General features: G+C 46.5%; 1 protein-coding gene across 1 annotated transcript in view; it reads right to left on the bottom strand.

Annotated features, from left to right (window-relative positions):
• The window catches only part of LOC123775142 (eEF1A lysine and N-terminal methyltransferase), a 54,467-nt gene that overhangs the window by 48,099 nt on the left and 143 nt on the right, over positions 1-6,225 (bottom strand). The gene's annotated exons all lie outside the window — the stretch shown is intronic.

Consider the following 6,225-nt stretch of genomic DNA (forward strand, 5'->3'; position numbering starts at 1 on the left):
CAATCAATCGGTCCTCCCTCATCACTCCAACTCCAGTAGTACGCCTGGGGTCCTGCTGGACTCACAGTCCAGAGTTCCAGGTTCGAATCCCGGCCGGGATAGAAATGGTTGGGCACATTTCGTAGCACCTCATGCCCTTAGCAGTAAGTAGGTACACGGGTACCCATGGTCCCGGTTGCAATTCTTTTAACCATGTCGTATCTCAGTCGATTAAGGCAGCGTCTGGGATCCTCTCGGACGTAGGTTCGAACCCTCGTCACGGCCCATGTGGATTTGTTCATTTGATGCATCACGCTATTGTGATTTCTGTGTGTTAGTCAGGTTGTTGTGGGGTTGCGTCCGTATTGGACCCTTGGCGGGGACCTCGATATAAGCCACAGTGTATGTATAAAGTGGCTGCCTGTCCCCGGACACATTGAAGTATTATAGATGGTGTAGAGATAGTGGCCATCTTCAGACACCCGAGGTCGACATTGACCAGTAACACTGTAGCACTGGAGCAGTGTAGACACTACAGCCTCCTCACACACCCACATACTCGCCCTACTACACATTCCACCTCTCCTTATCCATTCCAGATCCACGCTCTCGCATTTAAGCTCTACAATCCCTCCCGCATTTGAGCTCCATGCTCAAGGCCCGCATTCGAGCTCTATGTTCTCGCCCTACATTCAAGCTCCACGCTCTCACCTCACATTGGAGCTCTACACACTCCCGAGATCGGAGCTCTCTACCCCTGGCCTGACTCAGCCCCCTGCTCCAGGCTCGTCTCACCTGTCACCACACGTCACTACATCTCCAACAACCGACCTCTGTAACCAAGACTATATTAAATAAACATAAAAACCCACTGTACTCTTTGAGTCTTACACCCAAACTCGTCTACATAACATAGGTTACAAGAACACCACCACCACTGTCCCAGACAACACTCGTCTCCCTTACTGAAGACACCCTCCCCAGAGGGCAGTAACAGGACACCACAGAGGTGCCATCAGCAACACCACAGAGCTGCCATCAGCAACACCACAGAGCTGCCATCAGCAACACCACAGAGCTGCCATCAGCAACACCACAGAGCTGCCATCAGCAACACCACAGAGCTGCCATCAGCAACAACACAGAGCTGCCATCAGCAACACCACAGAGCTGCCATCAGCAACACCACAGAGCAGCCATCAGCAACACCACAGAGCAGCCATCAGCAACACCACAGAGCAGCCATCAGCAACACCACAGAGCTGCCATCAGCAACACCACAGAGCAGCCATCAGCAACACCACAGAGCTGCCATCAGCAACACCACAGAGCAGCCATCAGCAACACCACAGAGCTGCCATCAGCAACACCACAGAGCTGCCATCACCAACACCACAGAGCAGCCAGCAGCAACACCACAGAGCTGCCATCAGCAACACCACAGAGCTGCCATCACCAACACCACAGAGCAGCCAGCAGCAACACCACAGAGCTGCCATCAGCAACACCACAGAGCAGCCATCAGCAACACCACAGAGCTGCCATCAGCAACACCACAGAGCAGCCATCAGCAACACCACAGAGCTGCCATCAGCAACACCACAGAGCTGCCATCAGCAACACCACAGAGCAGCCATCAACAACACCACAGAGCAGCCATCAACAACACCACAGAGCTGCCACCAGCAACACCACAGAGGTGCCACCAGCAACACCACAGAGGTGCCACCAGCAACACCACAGAGCTGCCATCAGCAACACCACAGAGCAGCCATCAGCAACACCACAGAGCTGCCATCAGCAACACCACAGAGCTGCCATCAGCAACACCACAGAGCAGCCATCAACAACACCACAGAGCTGCCATCAGCAACACCACAGAGCTGCAATCAGCAACACCACAGAGCAGCCATCAGCAACACCACAGAGCAGCCATCACCAACACCACAGAGGTGCCATCAGCAACACCACAGAGCAGCCATCAGCAACACCACAGAGCTGCCATCAGCAACACCACAGAGCAGCCATCAGCAACACCACAGAGCTGCCATCAGCAACACCACAGAGCTGCCATCAGCAACACCACAGAGCAGCCATCAACAACACCACAGAGCAGCCATCAACAACACCACAGAGCTGCCACCAGCAACACCACAGAGGTGCCACCAGCAACACCACAGAGGTGCCACCAGCAACACCACAGAGCTGCCATCAGCAACACCACAGAGCAGCCATCAGCAACACCACAGAGCAGCCATCAGCAACACCACAGAGCTGCCATCAGCAACACCACAGAGCTGCCATCAGCAACACCACAGAGCAGCCATCAACAACACCACAGAGCAGCCATCAGCAACACCACAGAGCAGCCATCAGCAACACCACAGAGCTGCCATCAGCAACACCACAGAGCTGCCATCAACAACACCACAGAGCAGCCAGCAGCAACACCACAGAGCAGCCATCAACAACACCACAGAGCAGCCATCAACAACACCACAGAGCAGCCATCAGCAACACCACAGAGCTGCCATCAACAACACCACAGAGCAGCCATCAACAACACCACAGAGCTGCCATCAGCAACACCACAGAGCAGCCAGCAGCAACACCACAGAGCTGCCATCAACAACACCACAGAGCTGCCAGCAGCAACACCACAGAGCAGCCATCAACAACACCACAGAGCTGCCAGCAGCAACACCACAGAGCAGCCATCAACAACACCACAGAGCTGCCATCAGCAACACCACAGAGCAGCCAGCAGCAACACCACAGAGCTGCCATCAACAACACCACAGAGCTGCCAGCAGCAACACCACAGAGCAGCCATCAACAACACCACAGAGCAGCCAGCAGCAACACCACAGAGCAGCCAGCAGCAACACCACAGAGCTGCCATCAACAACACCACAGAGGTGCCATCAACAACACCACAGAGCAGCCATCAACAACACCACAGAGCAGCCATCAACAACACCACAGAGCAGCCAGCGACAATGTGGGAAATCATTAATATCTGCAAACATACAAGGCCTAAAGTCAAAGTCAAGAAATAAAGTTAAGTTCATAAATGGCCTTCAAATAGAATTGACCTCAATATTTGGTGCATTTACAGAAACTCACGCCAAAGACCACATGGATAGTGAGATCTGGATCCCAAATTATAATCTATACAGATGTGACAGAGTAATTAGGTCAAGTGGAGGAGTTGGTCTGTATATTAAAGAGGAGCTGGCATGCACAGAGCTCCTGAGCTCATCTAATGAGGTGGTAGAGGTACTTGGAATTAAGGTAGAGAATATAAATGTAATTATTATTCTAATATACAATCCGCCAGATGCAACAGTTGAGGAATACACTGAACAGATCCACAAAATAGAGAATATCCTTGATAACCTAGCAAACCCGGTACCAGATATTATCTTCCTTGGAGACTTCAATCTACCCAGTTTACAATGGAGAGTAGTAAACAATAACATTATAGCAGGAAATCAACCTGGAAAACCAACCACAGGTCAGAGAACAACTGAGAATCTGTGACAAATTCTCGCTCAGTCAGCAGATTACAGAACCAACTGGGAACGAGAACACGCTGGATCTGATATTCACGAACAATGAGGAGCTAATCAAAGACATTACTGTCTCAGACACTACGTACTCGGACCACAAGCTCATTGAAGCGCAAACTAACATTAATAACGGTAGTAGGCCCAAGAGAAACAACAAGCGAGAAGGGCTATTCAATAAATTCAATTTTAATAATAAAAGGATAGACTGGGAGAAAATAAACCGGGAACTTACAAACATTCAGTGGGAAAATGTTTTAAGTAATAAAAATCCTACACAATGAATAGAAAAACTGACTTTTGAAGCATATGAAGTCTGTCTGAAACATGTTCCTTTGAGGAAAGCCAGAAAGAGGTCCAATATAGAAAGAGAACGCAGACGACATTACAAGAGAAGAAAAAAGTTATCAGAAATGCTGAAGCAGATGACTTTCCATACAAAGAAGGAATAATTTAAACAGGGAAATTGAAGAAATCGAACAGAGACTGAATCATTCATATCAGATTGAAGAAAGGCACCTAGAACAGAAAGCAATTCAAGAAATAAAGAAAAACCCAAAATATTTCTTCCCATATGCTATATCAAAAGCAAAAACCACTGCCAGTATTGGACCTATTCGTCCTAGTGAAGGTTCATACACTGAGGATGACAAAGAAATTAGTGAAATCCTAAAAAAGCAGGATGAGGACATGTTTAGCACCCCGATATTCAGTATGAAAGTGGAAGATCCGGACAACTTCTTTATGAGTGATATCCAAACCCCTGTAAATATAACTGATATCAACACGAGCGTGACAGATTTTGAAAGAGAAATGGACAATATGCCTATGCACCCGGCCCCGGGTCCAGACTCATGGAATTCAATATTTATAAAGAAATGCAAAGTGCCAGTAGCACAGGCACTCAGTATAGTGTGGAGGAAGAGCTTGGACACGGGGGGGAGATACCAGATGCGCTTAAAGTAGCAGACATTGCCCCAAGGGTGGTAGCAAAGCATTGGCAAAGAATTATATTAACATTGGCAAATATTAATGTGTAATTAGTTCTTGAGACCAATACTTGTAATATATCAACTATAATCCCAAATATAAATGTTTGCAAACCACTTTTAACTTGAAAAACGTTCTCTTAAATACTTAAGATTATCATACGTTATATCCTTTACATAAAAAGCCAATAAACTCTTAAGCACCAAATTAGAGCTATCTCACCTTTTTCAATCTACATATATTAATTTTTATTCACTGCTCTACACAATTTTCCTTTCGATAATAGTGTGAATTATATAAACAGGTGTGTGGTGTTTTGACCAATGAGACATGTCGTTACAAAGTGCATATTCACTTATAATCTAATCCATTACTGAAACAACAAACGCGGCGTTGCCATTGTGCACGTTCGCATATTCATTCATAATCTAATCCATTACTACAACAACAACAACAAACGCGGCGTTGCCACTGTGCACGTTCGCATATTCATTCATAATCTAATCCATTACGACTACAACAACAAACGCGGCGTTGCCATTGTGCATCTTCCGCGAAACCTCGGGGTACAGGAATACATTTCCTCTCTGTACCTGGCTGTCCATCACTCCAACAGTCTGCTTGTATCCTGAATGTATGTATGTATGTATGTATGTATGTATGTATGTATGTATGTATGTATGTATGTATGTATGTATGTATGTATGTATGTATGTATGTATGTATGTACTTTTGCCAGAATAAAATGTTTATGTTTATTGTGTACACACATGACGCCATACTTGATCAATGTGGTCACACATGACCCCATGTCTGACCATTCAGTTCACATACAACTCAATACTTCACAATTCACTCATTGATACATTGAGTTAAAAGTTGTGAATCCGGTGTATAAGATGTACAATGTATAATTATTTTGTCCTTTTTTTCCAGCACTGTGGACGAGGAGCTGTGTTGGCACAGTGTAATGTAGAGTGTGTTGGTGCCGCAGCCTTGACACTCACCACACACACTCAAGATCACAGTCTCCACTCAACGGACACACTCAAGATCAGTCTTCACACACTGGAGAGACTTCCTCATTCAGCCTTCCACGAGAGACTTCCTTAAATGCTACGTCGTTTGGACTTTGTTATTGACTGCCAGCTCTGACGTACCTTCAGAGCCTGTGCCTGCCTACACAGTATGCTGAGTGCTGACACTGTATGGTGCCTGCCTACACAGTATGCTGCCTGCCTACACAGTATGCTAAGTGCTGACACTATGGTGCCTGCCTACACCGTATGCTGCCTGCCTACACAGTATGCTAAGTGCTGACACTATGGTGCCTGCCTACACCGTATGCTGCCTGCCTACAACATATGCTGAGTGCTGACACTGTATGCTGCCTGCCTATGGACAGCAGCACTCTTGTACATTCATCCTTGTCTATTGTACATAATGTTCGCACTGAGTGTTGTCTCTTGTTGTTAATAGTGTGAGACTTGGATGACACACAAGATAGATACTACAGCACTTGTCAGTATTAATCTCATTGTTACATATGCCTTCATTTTATGACTGGTACTGAATTTAATTACAATAAATCTCGTCGAATATCAGCATGGGTCCACGTGACTGCTGTTGAAGTTAGCACACATCAAAAATACAGCATTACATTTATATGGATCGCCTGATAAATCCT

The sequence above is a fragment of the Procambarus clarkii genome, chromosome 92 (assembly GCF_040958095.1).
Source record: "Procambarus clarkii isolate CNS0578487 chromosome 92, FALCON_Pclarkii_2.0, whole genome shotgun sequence".
Lineage (NCBI taxonomy): Eukaryota > Metazoa > Arthropoda > Malacostraca > Decapoda > Cambaridae > Procambarus > Procambarus clarkii.